Source organism: Lissotriton helveticus, chromosome 7, assembly GCF_964261635.1.
Source record: "Lissotriton helveticus chromosome 7, aLisHel1.1, whole genome shotgun sequence".
NCBI lineage: Eukaryota > Metazoa > Chordata > Amphibia > Caudata > Salamandridae > Lissotriton > Lissotriton helveticus.
Window position 1 is genome coordinate 163,126,679 of NC_136068.1, and position 14,515 is coordinate 163,141,193.

Sequence of the window (14,515 nt, forward strand, 5' to 3'; positions counted from 1 at the left end):
CTAAAACCCATTTGTCCGATGTTATGGACATCCAGTTGGTGTAATATTGAGACAGATAGTGGTCTTTGTCCGGGATCTGTTGTGTGGGGAGCGCCGGCCTGAAATCATTGACGTCTATTAGACTGCTGAGGTTTCCCCCTGGTGTTAGATTTGCCTCTGGACTGTTGTTGGTAAGAGGAGTTGGAGGACCTGAATTGGTTGTTAGTATTATACTGTCGATATCCTTGTTGATTATACGGCTGATATCGGTTGGACTGAAAAGAGGATCTTTGATTAAATTGACCTCTTGTACCCCTCTTCCGAAAGGACTGAAACCTTCCTTGCTGAAGAGATCCTAGCGCTCTAGCTGTATCCGTGTCCGACTTTATGCCTTGCAACGCCTCATCGATATGCTTCCCAAATAAGTTTTCACCGTCAAAAGGCATATCGACAATTTTCGCCTGCACCTCTGGACGAAAAGAAGTCGCCTTGAGCCAGCCCTGCCTGCGAAGCGAAACCGCTCCAGCCATCTGCCTGAAGGCCATAGACGAGACATCCATGGCGATGTCGATAGATTCGGCAGCAGATTTAGCTCCTTCCTTAAGTATGGCTGCCGCTTCCTCCTTTCTATCCTCTGGGAGTGCAGAAAGTATGGGTGCAATATCAGACCACATTTGTCTGTTGTAGCGTCCAATCAGTGCCATAGCATTTGCCGCTTTAATGGTAGAGGCAGCCATGACCGCAAACCTCTTACCTGCCCCATCCATTCTCCTTCCTTCTTTGTCTGGTGGCACTAGGGAAGTAGCCACCGGGTTCTTTGAATTTCTTTGCGCCGCCTGCGTCACAACTGATTCTGGCCTGGGGTGCCCAATGAGGCAGGCTGCTGTGGACTCTGGAGCTCTGTATTTTTTGTCAATGCGGGGAACTGAAACCGCTATAGACGCAGGTGTTTTCAGAATCTTCAGTCCCTCCTCCCAGATGTGAGGGATAATCGGAATTGAGCGAAGCGACCTCTTGTTATCATCTTTGAAATCGTACAAGAAACAATCCGTCTCTTGTACCTCCACATCCAGACTGAATCTTTTGGCCGCCCTTTCCATGAGATCGTGAAAGCCTCCGATGTCTTGAGGAGGGGAGGTAGATTTGAGTGGGTCAGGCGATGCAGCCGATGGTAAATCGTATTCGTCCCATTCCTGCCCCGAAGCATCATGAACGAGTTCTCCTTCTTCGGGCTGTTCATCCTCGTCGGATTCCGTTAGGTCGTCCCTTATAGTAACAACCTGCGGCGATCTCACCCCTTGTTCTTGGGAAGCAGGTGCTTCAGGTGTCTGCGAGGAAGGCGTCTGCCTAGCTGGTTGCGAGGAATTCGCCTCTGGGAAGTGACGGTAGTAGTCGTTTAACATCAACCTAAGATCAGAGACAAGGGTGATGGGTATAGAAATCGTCTCTTGACGTTCCTCCTCCCTTGAGTCCTCATGCTGCTCCTCCTCCTCTTCATCGTAATCACCAGATTCCTGAAATGACTCATATCTGGAAGATTGTGGTCTGTCCTTGAAGGAATAAACCTCCTCCTCATCCGTGTCTTGGCTCTTTATCTGAAGCTGAGAAGGACTGTAGGCGGCACCTGAGGACTCCTCGCCATCTGAGTCTTGCTCCAGCAATGAGGATGGCGGCAAAGGAGAAATCTCTGTCCATGAGGTGAACTCTGCAGCTTCACTGATGGTAGACGAACCTCTTGTCGACTGAAACGACCGGATCGAGATCATGGTCTTCGACTGCGGTGATTTGAACGCTTTTGCAGATGATAGCACGATTTTCGTCGACGGAACCGTCGTCGACGGGACTTTCGTCGACGGAACCATCGTCGACGGAACCATCGTCGACGGAATCTTCGTCGACGGGACCTTCGTCGACGGGACCATCGTCGACGGGACCTCCGTCGACGGGACCTTCGTCGACGGGACCTTCTTCGACGGGACCTTCGTCGACGGGACCTTCGTCGACGGGACCTTCGTCGACGGGGCCCCCGTCGACATCTTCGACGTCGAACCTGTCGTCGACGGAGTCGTCGTGGTTGTCGTCGACGGCCTTTTCGTCGACAGTGAGATTTTACTTGTCGATGTTGTCAATGTAGACGTCGCAGTCGTCGACGTAGCTTTAGATCTTATCGTCGACGAGGCCATAGTCATCGACGAAGTCGTCGTCGACGGAGCTGAAGTCTTCACCACAGGCTTTGGAGCAGAAGCCAGCGAGCTGGTAGAAGGTGCAGACCCAGGTTCCTTAAGACTGGACTGTTTCTCCAGAGGAGTAATAGGAAGAGATGAGGTTAATTTCTCCTTAGGCTTACTCCTTTTAGACTCCACTCTCTCCACAGAAACAGAAGCCTTTATTTTCTTGGGAGTTGAATGAGAAGATTCCTCCTCAGAATCTGAGCCTGATGTGGCCTTCTTCTTCTGAAGCCATAACAGTAGTCTAGCCTCTCTGTCTCTTTTAGTTTTGTCAGAAAATTTTCTACAAAGCTTACAGTCTTTCACCAGGTGTTTAGGGTAGAGACAGTAAAGGCAGTCCTCATGTGGGTCCTCAGAGAAAAGTCTGGCCTTCCCACAGGACCTGCATGGCCTGAACAGCCTCTTTTTAGAGCTGTCAGCCATCATGAGAGAAATAAGTACACACAATACCTCAATCTAGTAGACAGGAAACAAGATTCCAAAGGGTCAAAAGTTCACTCAGGAACAGAAAGAAAACTGAGCAGAGCTCAGGGAGACTCCTTATCACACGAAGGCGGTTGGAAATCTGAGGCAGGAAGCTTCTGCTGGGGAGTGTGAGGGCAGGGCAGCAATGCTGATTGGCTGGCTTTTGGTCCAAACAAAGATATGGTCTGGTTACCAAATAATACAGCCCCTATGGGGATTTTCTATGCAGTTTTTCTTCTCTATGATACTGCTTGGTCATTCTGTTACCGTGAGACTCCCACCATGACGACGGGGAAGATACAAGCATGTGAATCTATGAAAGATGTAATACTGGAGAATAAGGTATTCTTTTGTTCTCTGTTAATACGTTATACAGTATATATATATATATATATATATATATATATATATATATATATATATATATATATATATATATATATATATATATATATATATATATATATATAGTCTGTTGTTATTATAGAGGATTTAATAAATTTCTTTCAAGAGTTTACACTGTATGCTATAAAGGGGTATTTGGTTACTTATTACTATCTGCCCTGTGTATTTTCAGATTATGTACTAACGATATTTCAGCTGCAGAACTTCCTTCTGGGTTCTATCCTGGAAACGCTGCAGGCTTTGTGGGTACTACTTACTACTCTGATACAAGCATGTGAATCTATGAAAGATGTAATACTGGAGAAGGAATTAGTTACTTACCTGTACACTATAGTTCTCCAGTATTATCTTTCATAGATTCACATGCGCCCGCCCACCTCCCCGTTTCTCAGGCAGAACCTGTTCTCTCGGTATTTATCCATGTCTCCCACTTGGGGCCGGAAATCTGAGGCAGGAAGGTTCTGCTGGGGAGTGTGAGGGCAGGGCAGCAATGCTGATTGGCTGACTTTTGGACCAAACAATGAGGAGGTCTGGTTACCAAATAATACAGTCCCTATGGGCTTTTCTATGCAGTTTTCTTCTCTATGATACTGCTTTGGTCATTCTGTTACCGTGAGACTCCCACCATGACGACGGGGAAGATACAAGCATGTGAATCTATGAAAGATAATACTGGAGAACTATAGTGTACAGGTAAGTAACTAATTGCTTTGCCTCAAGGCCCGATTCTTTAGGGCCTGTTGGGTCATTTATTATTTATATGTTCAATGACAGTGATCATGGATTCTATTAAGATTCAGGCTCTTGTTCTGCTGTTCTTACGTGCATTTGATCAGTTGTTAGTTATGACCAGCTGGTTCTCTTTGAGAACTTTCGTAGGATTAGTTCAAAGACCCCCATTTAGGGGGGTATAGCTATGGTATTTATTAAAAAAGTTAAGTAATCTGCATCTCTATCACATATATAAGTTACTTACCTTTGGTAGCGTAATATCTGGTAGAGACACAGTCTAGGCGCAGATTCCTTAACGCCCTGCCCATCATCCCCGTGTTGTAAACGTATCTAGGACTCTATTTAAATATTCCGATTTATGCCCTTCTGTGGTTATATCAAATCATATCCTTATAAAGGCATAAGAATCATACCCATATTAAGTCATAGCCAATGCAGCCCAAATACGGCAAGGCTACTCCCATAGACTCCTAGAAAGCACAACGCGTTCTTAAACAAACCAAGCCTCCAGCAGCCCGGGAATTCCCCCTGCTTCTGTATTGATTTGTCCTAGAATTCCTGGAGTCCTGAAAGAACTGTGAGTTCTTAGTGACGTCTTATGTCCAACCTTACGTCAAACTCGGCATCTTCCAGGTATAAATATACCAGCATCTGCCCTAGCAAAACACACGGTGGTTTGGAGCAGATCGGCTATCTACTTGCCCGACGCCCTGCTGAAGCAAGTGCCGAAGGAAGCCGGCCCTCCCATTGACGCACTGAGAGAGACGCTGTCTTTTCTCCTGCCGAGAAATCCAGCTCCAGTGTTCCCTGTCACCCTCGGGGGTTGCTGGGAGATCGAGTCCTGAGAAAGAGATACAAGACCTCCTTCATTCTATAACCAAGGTAGGGAGATGATTAGACCCTTAGAGAATTCTTGATTCAGATTCTTGGCAAAAAGTATCTTAGCTCAAACTACAACTTATTTACTCCTTCCCATGTACTAGGCTTAGGTTAGGTACACCGGGGTAGGCGTATTTTAGAAACACCAGTTGAGTACGTTTAGTCAACTTATATCATTGTATGTATTTTATCTGTTTTAGGTATCTTATGGCTTAGAAACCATATAAATGCTTTTACAGTATTATTTCATAATACTCCTTTTACTGTACGCACTTTACTTTATGACAAGTATTGCAATTGTGGCAATTCACTTCTCTTGCATGAGAAAGAAGACTGCTCAATAAATAACTACTTTTATTGAAAACGCCCGTCTCTATTTCTCCGCACTCCTGGTGAAACTAAGCATGCACGACTGACTGAGTGAAATAGCTATCTATTGTTTCCGCGACTCTGGAGATATACTCCTTGTTCTAGGGGAGCAAAGTTGTCATGTTTATGCGGTTGTCAGAAACTAATCCCTTCTTGTGCACTCGAGAAACTTTCTATTGACCTCTGAGCTAGCTGGCATTCATATTTAAGTCTAACATATTTAATAGAGACCCAGTCGACCTCAGTCCTACGTCTAAACTATTGTTTATGTTATTCCAATGCGCAGAGCCTATTGGGAATATAGGAACTACACTACATGGCACCCCACGTTTGGTAAGGCGATAATTTAACGCTAGATACTAGAGTAACACAGTCGTGCTTTTCACACAAACCCCTTTTTCCCGTAAAAACTCCAATAGACGTCTGGAGTGGGTAAAAGGTTAATATCCGCCAGAACTTAGTAGGAAGAGATTCCTATGTATTAGTTTTTGGTTTAGTCAACGTTGAAGGATACAGTGTTCCAAAATATTGTGCACCTAATCTTTGTTTCCTTGAAACTTGCTCTGCAAACTTTCTGTCAGCAAAATGACGGGAAGTGAAGATGAAAGAGATGCTTTGGCAGCTCAACTTTTAGCGGAAGACACAAGTCTCCAACAAAATGACCCGGATGCAATATTCATCCCGGTAAATATAAGAAAAACCATAACCATGAAACTTATAGAAAATGGAGTATCACCAAGAGGTGGTGCAGTCATATTTGGTGTAGAGGCACATGAATATCGGCAGACAGAGGTATTCTATTCATGGATAAATTTTCCAGCTGCAAATGCTGTGACACGCGAGTTCCACTACTATAAAATAGAGGAACCTCCAGAGGAATACGTCCCTTTCGAGGACGTTGAAATTCCACTAACTTACCAAGAGCATGAGCTCTGGTTTAAAGGCGCCCTAAAACATAAAAATCACATCACCAGGCTCGGTCCACTAGGTAGACCAGGAGCAACATTGCCGGTTCTAGCCAGCTATACACCACATCCTGACATTGAAAAAATGTCAAGCGGAGAACTTTTGGTTCAGCTACAAGAATTAACAAAAGCATATAGATAATTAGTTCAATTGACAATTGACGGTACAGCGATCCACCAAAAATTAAAAGAAACAGATATAGCAGAACAACCTTTTGAACTTGCCAGAATAATTGAAAAATCCTATGAAGAACTAGGTAGAGATAGTTTTGATGGGAAACTACTAAAACCGCAACTAACTCAAAATCCTGACAAAACCTTTATTAAGAATAATCTCATTACTCCAAAAAAGAAGTGGGAGGGTAATAAACAAACTACTCCCAGAGAAAAACAGTTTCAGATCAGAGGAAGGTCTCCCCAACGGAGAAATAGATCTCCAGAACGGGGGGACAGGTCTCAACAAAGGGAGCCCTCTGAAAAAAGATACAACCTTAGAAATAGGGACAATTTGAGAAAACCTGACAGATATCAAGATATTGATACATGTCCCTCTCGATCTTTTCAGACTTCCTCACAGAAATCGGAAAGAAGAGGACGGTCAGAACATAAAGAAGAGCGCGTCAAGTCCAAAGGCAAAGAACCTGCTCATCAAAGTAAAAAAATACAATTTCCCAAAAAGAAGGTAGCTAGTATTAAAATAAACCATGCCGAGGATTCTGAGGACACAACTCAAGAACGGAGAATGGGCCCAGACAATGCTAGACAGCGCAGCAGAAGTGACCATAGCTCGCAAGATCCTGATGAATCTTCTGGAGACAGTGGACACGAATGAATACATTCAAGTGGAAACTGCAGACACCAGAGTTAGCATACCCCATAAATGATATGAAATAACATTACGTATTGAGGGGGACAAAACTAGGAAAATAAGAGGTCTCTTTTGGGAGAACCTATCCAAAGGCTATGATATCCTGCTAGCAGAGAAAGACTGGCCATCAGAATTTGTCAGGGAGTGCCCACATGGCGAAGAAATGATTATGCCTGCCTTCTCAAATCACATTCCAATTCATAAAAAATATACATATGCTAGAAAATTGGCAGTGGCCCAAGCCCTGCATTATATAAAAATCATGTAGGGTGGGATGAGGATTCTCCTCACCATAAAATTCAGTTAAAAAAATCAACCTACTGCACAGAGGCAGTATCCTGTTAAGCAAGAAGCTAAAAAACAATTCAGGGAGATCTTAGATCAATTTGAATACCAGGGGGTGATTGAAACATGCACCTCACAGATGAACAATCCTTTGTTTCCTGTCTCCAAACCAGACGATTCATATCGTCTAGTTTTGGATTACAGACACCTAAACTCTTGTTGCAAAACATTTGCAGTACAAAACTCACACAGTGCAGCACTAATGAATAACATCGTGCGCAAAAAATATAAAACGCCATTAGATATTTCCAATGGTTTCTTCTGTCAAAACATTGCACCAGAAAGCAGGTATTTGACCGCTTTCTCAAGTTTGGGGGCCCAAAAGCAATTTTGTCCTCTCCCACAAGGATTCAAGAACAGCCCAGGATTATTTTCAGCCAGGGTAACAGAGTTACTACAAATGTATGATGATGAGGCATTATCTTATGTCGATGACATCTATCTTACAGACGATGACCTGGAGACACACTTGAAAAGAGTGAACACCATTATCCTTGGGTTCGCATCTGAAGGGTACAAATTCAACTTTAAAAAATCACGAATTGCCCACCTAACTGTCCTATTTTTAGGATATGAATTATCAAGTGAAGGCAAAAGCCTAGCAGTCAACTTCTTAGAGAAGTGTGCAGCACTACAAGCTCCAAAAACGCTAAAGAACTTACAATCAATTCTAGGTTTCCTGAATATCGGAAGAACTTACATTCTAAACTATGCAGAGAGGGTTAAACCTCTCTTCGAATTAATAAAACCTGATTTCAAACCAATTAATTGGACTCAGAAAAACACATAAGTATTACGATCATTACAAACAGACATGTTAACTAAAACAAAACTGCAAACACGCGCAAACGAACGCAACCTTGTAATCCGAGTCATCCCAGGAAGATGCGGATTTAGGTACCTGACCTCTAATGAGGGAGAAATGGTACCAATAGCTTATAAGTCACACTTGTACACACAAGCTGAAATGAAATTCAGTTCTACTGAAAAAATTCTGACTGCGGTTCAAACTGCTGTAGCAAAAGAAAGAGCTCTCGCACAAGGTAAACGAATAATAATCGTTACACCGGTACCTGCCCTAGAGGCAGTAACAAGAGCAAGCATTCCAAATGCTAAAGCTTTGCATCCGAGATGGATACAATGGGTTAATACTCTTGCTGCATCAGACGTAGTATACAAATTTGATCCTAACTTAAAAACACAAGCATTTCTCCAATAGGAATATGAATGTCCTCTGCCGACTGAGATTCTGCCTCTGGAACATTACAGCTGTATAATATATACAGACGGTTCAGCACATCCCGCAGTTGGGGGTAAACAAGCTTATAGTGCTGTGTGTGCGATTGTTAAAGGTCGTTGGCACGAAGGAAAATTCAGACCATTGGTCACTAAAACTCAATTACTCAGAGACTGTACAGCTCAGCGAGCTGAACTACATGCTTTTAAGATGGCGCTTGAAAATACTGATCGCAAATTCCCCACACTAATAGTGTGCGATTCATATTACTGCGTCCAGTCTTACAATGAATACTTGCAAAACTGGGATCAAACGGTTTCAAAGATGCAAAAGGTGGCACAGTCAAGCATAAATTGCTCTGGGAACAAGTAGTTATTTTACAGAAAGAACTACGAAAGACTCACGTGATACATACACTGAGTCATCAACGTGATGGTGTTCACGTTGCAGGGAATTCATTGGCTGATGATTCCGCGAAGGCAGCTGTGCAAACGGCTTCCGTAGCTGCCATTACCCGGTCAAAAACAAAAATAGACAGTGAGATAATGCAAGCTGTCAGTGCTTCAGTAAAAGACAGTGGTAAGACACTCTCGAAAGGCTTTCCAGTAAAGTACTCATACAAAACTGATGCGAATAATGTTCCTTTTGCTGTAATCCCTGGAGTGGGGGATAGGGCAATTCCAAACATGGAACACAGGTTAGGACTAATTTTAGTGGCACATGAAGGGCTCGCTTCTGCACATGCTGGTGTTTCCGCCACATTAACGTTATTAAAACAGAGATATTGGTGGCCACGTATGAGAAAACAGACTAGAAACTATGTTCTTAAATGTGAAAGATGCCAAAAAATGAAGGTATCAACAGTGAAACGACCTGCACAGACGCCCCTTCTAATCTCAGATAAACCATTAGCATGTTTACCTGGACCACTGTGGTCCCTCACAAAGGGATGGCAACTATAAATATATCATGGTGGCAGTGGATTCCTGCACGAGATTCATTTGGATGTGGCCCCAGTGCTCGGCTGACGCCAGAACTGTTATAAAAGATTTGCGAGTCTTTATCGGCAAATACGCAATTGGCATGCTACATTCTGACCAGGGTCCTGCGTTTAGCTCTCGAGCTTACAAGGAGGCCATGGCCAGCTATGGCATTGCATTGCGGTACTCTAGGCCATTGCATCCTGAGGGAAATGCGGTAGTGGAGAGAAAAAACCGTGACATAAAGCAATCTATAACAGCGAGGGTATTAGGTTCGGGTGATGGGTGGGTCAAACATCTAATAAGTGTCTAACGTAGTCTTAATAATCTGCCAAGAAATTCTCTGGGTGAACTTTTTTTTGGTACAAGAATGATAATCGAAGATCTCGATTGTCAGACTTCAGTGGTAGAACAAAAAACCTTTGATCGTTTGGCTGTTTTACAGGACTTAAATGAAACAAGAAAAAGTCTAAGTAACACAAAGCTAAAGCCAACGGCCACTGAAGAAAAACCAGCTGTCCCAGCAAGACCTGTCTGGATTCCAAAGATTGGGGATCTGGTCAGAGAAAAGATCGCGGTGAAGAAGGAATTTGGGCCTTCTTACAGAAAAGCAGTACCTGTCTTGGCAATCAGCGGAACAAGATCGGTAGTACTACCGCCCCTTGCTGGTAAAAAGGAGAACAGAATTGTATCAATCGACCTGGTAAAACCACAATCATGTGGCCAATAATACGTAGTAGGCCCAGTGGACTCCCAAGAAGTAGCAGAAGACCAAACCTTGCTACAATTCAAGAGGTTCAAACTGAGAGACTAATAACATTTGATAAACCTGCAGTAAATAAAGAAGGACTATGCAACAAAGCCATGGAACTTGTTCCTCTTGAAACCCAAAGTGCAACAGTTCGTCAAGAAACACCTGTCTACAATGATGTAGCCTATGACCATACAAATCCAAAGATTAATGAAAATCCGGAAGCTATTCCAACAATTGACAGAACTGCATCTGGCTACTTCATCAATTTCGATGACTTTTCTGATGATCCAAGTGAACATGGGGACAAGCAAGAAAACAAGACTTTCAAAGACAAAATTACAGAACTCTTTCATCAACTTGGAGAAACATATCTGATTTAACCATGGATTGAATTGTGGATTGTGTTAGGGGTACTTTTCCTCCTGCTCTGGCTCATTTTGGTTTTAAGCTTGGGAAGAATGATTGATGAAAAATACAGTACAATGGACACAGCAAGTCAGAACATCAACTTGGTTCTAAAGCCTCACAGATCTTCTCACATTGAAAAAAGAGAACTGTCATCAGTGAACATCACAGCCATTCCTATACCTGGTGGTGTAGCATGGGACGCACCTGATTACGAAATCTATGGCCCGGTTGAACTCTTGAAATATCCACATCAGTTCAAGGTTTCCTTGAGTGACTTTGTATCACCTGGTACTTTCTCTGATGATTGGGGCTTTGAAAATATTAACAATATGATGTCAGATTTAGAAATATCAGCAAAATTTACAGACCATGATTATTTACAAGGTTCATCAGATTATGAAGAAATGTATTGTTTTAATCTTTATGGGCATCACTATTTGCATAAATCTGCTAATCCTAGAAATGTTTTTACTTATAATCAATGGGAGCATTGTCCAACACCGCCAAAAGGCAGTTCAAAAACATTTTATGAGAAATTCCCATACTTCTCTGGGTTTAATAACTCTGATCCAGAAACTTTTTATTTTAAAATCATGAATAAGACAGGAATGAAAAACATGTTGACAAATACTAAACTGATTTATTCTGAAAAATGTTATGAAAAAATGTCTACATTTGGTTTTGAACTTTGGAAAAACAACATTGAGACTATAACAGTCTGGGGTACAAAAGACTGGCAGGTACAAGGTCTAGAAGCACTATTTAGATTGGCAAGTCCAAGGAATAGAATCCTTATTCAGAGCCTGCATGATCCCAGAACAGATAATATTCCTGAATGACACCATTCAACAAACAACCTGTCTTGGCCTAGCCAAGATAAAGGACTTAAACAAACCGTCTATTCCAAAACCCATACCTGATAGTAATAGCACTACAGATGTGGAGATAGACGTATCCCATATTTTACACCAAAACATAACAAATCCTGATTGGAAGAAATGGTTGATCTGGCCCATAGACACTAATAACTGTCAAGATAGATTCCTGAACAGAAGACAGGGGTTCAAACAGAACAGGCCAGACCCAAGATATTCCCAGAGACAACATCCAGGGATAATAACAACATACAGTGTAGGAAAACTATGCCTCGAATGGCTACAGAAATCCGCACTACCTGAAATTAAGCAACACTTGACTTTACTTAAAGAAGGTGCTGACTTGCGAGATTTCTTACTTGGACCTCGCAAACAGCGTCAAAAACGTTTCATATACGCCGGTATATATGCTGCTTACAACGAAGCTTGGAAAGTAACATAAATTGAAACTGCTGAAAAAATACGAGAAATTGATCGTATTCATTTGGAAAAATCACTATCTGTAGTGGGCAATGGGTTAATGACTCTGTCCTCCAGAATTTATTCACTGGACAGCATTGTATCATCTGCTATTGATATCATAAAACAGGATATGCTAATGTTACCACATGGCCAGTCCCAATTACGTTCTATTGTACAGTTAGGCTGGACGTTACAAAACCTCCGTTCAGGCTACGTGCCATGGCGTCTAATCAACACAACGTCATTATTTTCTATCTTTAACCTTACTCTTTGGCACAAAAAGGAGCAGACTATACGGTGCTGAGCATTGAAAAACTAGAAAGATTATCATTGACAATCTCCGAAAGACCTGTCATTGAATGGATAATACATGGTACAATTACAATCCCGATAACGACTTTTCAGTTTCAATATTGCCAAAAGCATATACCAGCGGGCCTATATGAAAGGTTGGGTAAAGGAACAACAAGTCAACCTGGAATTTACCTTATACACATAGATGTTATAGTGAAGGGAAAAAAGAGGTATTTCTTAGTGGTAACAACTGTAAAAATTCACTAAGCGGTACACTTCTGTGTCAAGGTATTAACTTGCATGGAGCCTGCGAAGGTTCATCAAACAACCTTTCATGTCACCTGCACCGCACTCCTGCTACACAGATAGAGCCTTTTTTCAGACAACTTTCCAACGGCAGTTACGTTATAATAAGTGACCACAGCTATTGTGGCATGGTGCCAGGAACAGCCTATCTCGTGAGTGTTACTTCCAGGGTCACTTGCTGTATGCAAGTATTGTATCCAAACAGCAAGCCAGACAAGGAGGCAGCAATACGGCCTTCCTTGAATATCTCTTCTATTCGAATTGATACTTTAAGCAGAATGAAGTCTATTCATTTACAAACAACTGTGCCTTTAACCTCGTCTAGAGAAACGTATGATCTGAAAGTTGCAAGGACAGCAGCAGAGATACATGCATTATTATCGAAAAATGTCCCGTGCATTTCGTAGAAATGTTAAGTCAAATCTTAAACATGTCAGATACCAGTGGCATCGCACATGTATTTAAGATAATTTTTTCGAGACTGTTAGCACCCTTTGAAGCAGTCCTGAGCATCTTCCCGAATTTCGTGCACTCTGTGTTCGTCGGCCTACCTCTCATCTTGGGACTCGTAGCAGGAATCTTATTTTTGTTCCTTCTGCTCCGATATGGCAAGTCAAATCACAGACAAAACTCAGGCAACAATGGAAGCCACGATCCTAGCGATGCGATACCGAGAGCGGATTACTAAAGTCCTCGGCTTGGCTCGGCTAAGAGATCTGAATACCACCTGGTTTCTTTCATTCAGACCAATCTGGCAAGATTGCATCCTACCTGTTCTACGATGCCTGCTCTGCGGAGATGAATGCGTGTTAGACGTCTGTCTCACACTCCCATCAGCAGTACCTATGGATATCGATACTTTGCTTGGTTTGGTAACGGCTCATGCAACGTGTTGTCCCCAGCGGCTACCTATTCCGATGACGGCATTCGTTGAGATCTCACCATTACGATTAGGTGGCGGTGAGGTACGAGATGAAAGCGGCACACAGGTACAACCTTCTGTGACCATTGCTGATCTAAACACCGATGACAGCAATGCTTCTCACATATGCACTATTTCAACTTTTTCCGACTTGGTCCAACTTTCACCTACTGTTGTAGACGAATTCTTTGCCAGCCTATCTGAGTTAATGTTCTCCCCTAACAACGAGAATACCTTTTGAAAACACGAGCACACAGCATTCCCTGAACTCTGAATTTGGCCTTCAGTTTTGATAAATAGAACTTCTAAAAAACATCTGAACTATTTTTTTCTTCCCTGAAAGGGAAATAATTTTTCCGTTCCCAAAATATTTACCTTTTTGGCACATGATACTCTGCTTAAAGTAGAACTATTCTTAGAGAACAAGATTTCTATTTTTAGAATCTCTAGAGACAATATTTTGACTTAGCCTCTAGCACATGTACAGTCTTGTATAAATATGTGATGAAATGGTCTCGACCTTCTCTTCTGTATTAAGAGCCATTTCATAAATGTAAATTTCGTGATTCATTTAGTCAAAATTACAATGCACTAAAAAAATATTATCTGAATGATATCACTGCTTGCAAACGTACAGTATAATACTCATTTTTCGTGTACATACCATTTCAAATGCATTTTATGTATTTTGGGGTGGGCTGGAAAGCACATGCATAGAAATGTTTAAAAATTGCTTAGTATTTAGTAATGATGGACATTATACGTGGAGTGGGTGTTGTAAACGAATCTTAGACTCTATTTAAATATTCCGATGTATGCCCTTATGTGGTTATATCAAATCATATCCTTATAAAGGCATAAGAATCATACCCATATTAAGTCATAGCCAATGCAGCCCAAATACGGCAAGGCTACTCCCATAGACTCCTAGAAAGCACAACGTGTTCTTAAACAAACCAAGCCTCCAGCAGCCCGGGAATTCCCCCTGCTTCTGTATTGATTTGTCCTAGAACTCCTGGAGTCCTGAAAGAACTGCGAGTTC

At 42.2% G+C, this 14,515-nt stretch overlaps 1 protein-coding gene across 1 annotated transcript in view; it reads left to right on the forward strand.

The window, feature by feature from the left end:
• PTGIS (prostaglandin I2 synthase) overlaps positions 1-14,515 on the forward strand; it is a 1,239,217-nt gene that overhangs the window by 1,204,200 nt on the left and 20,502 nt on the right. The gene's annotated exons all lie outside the window — the stretch shown is intronic.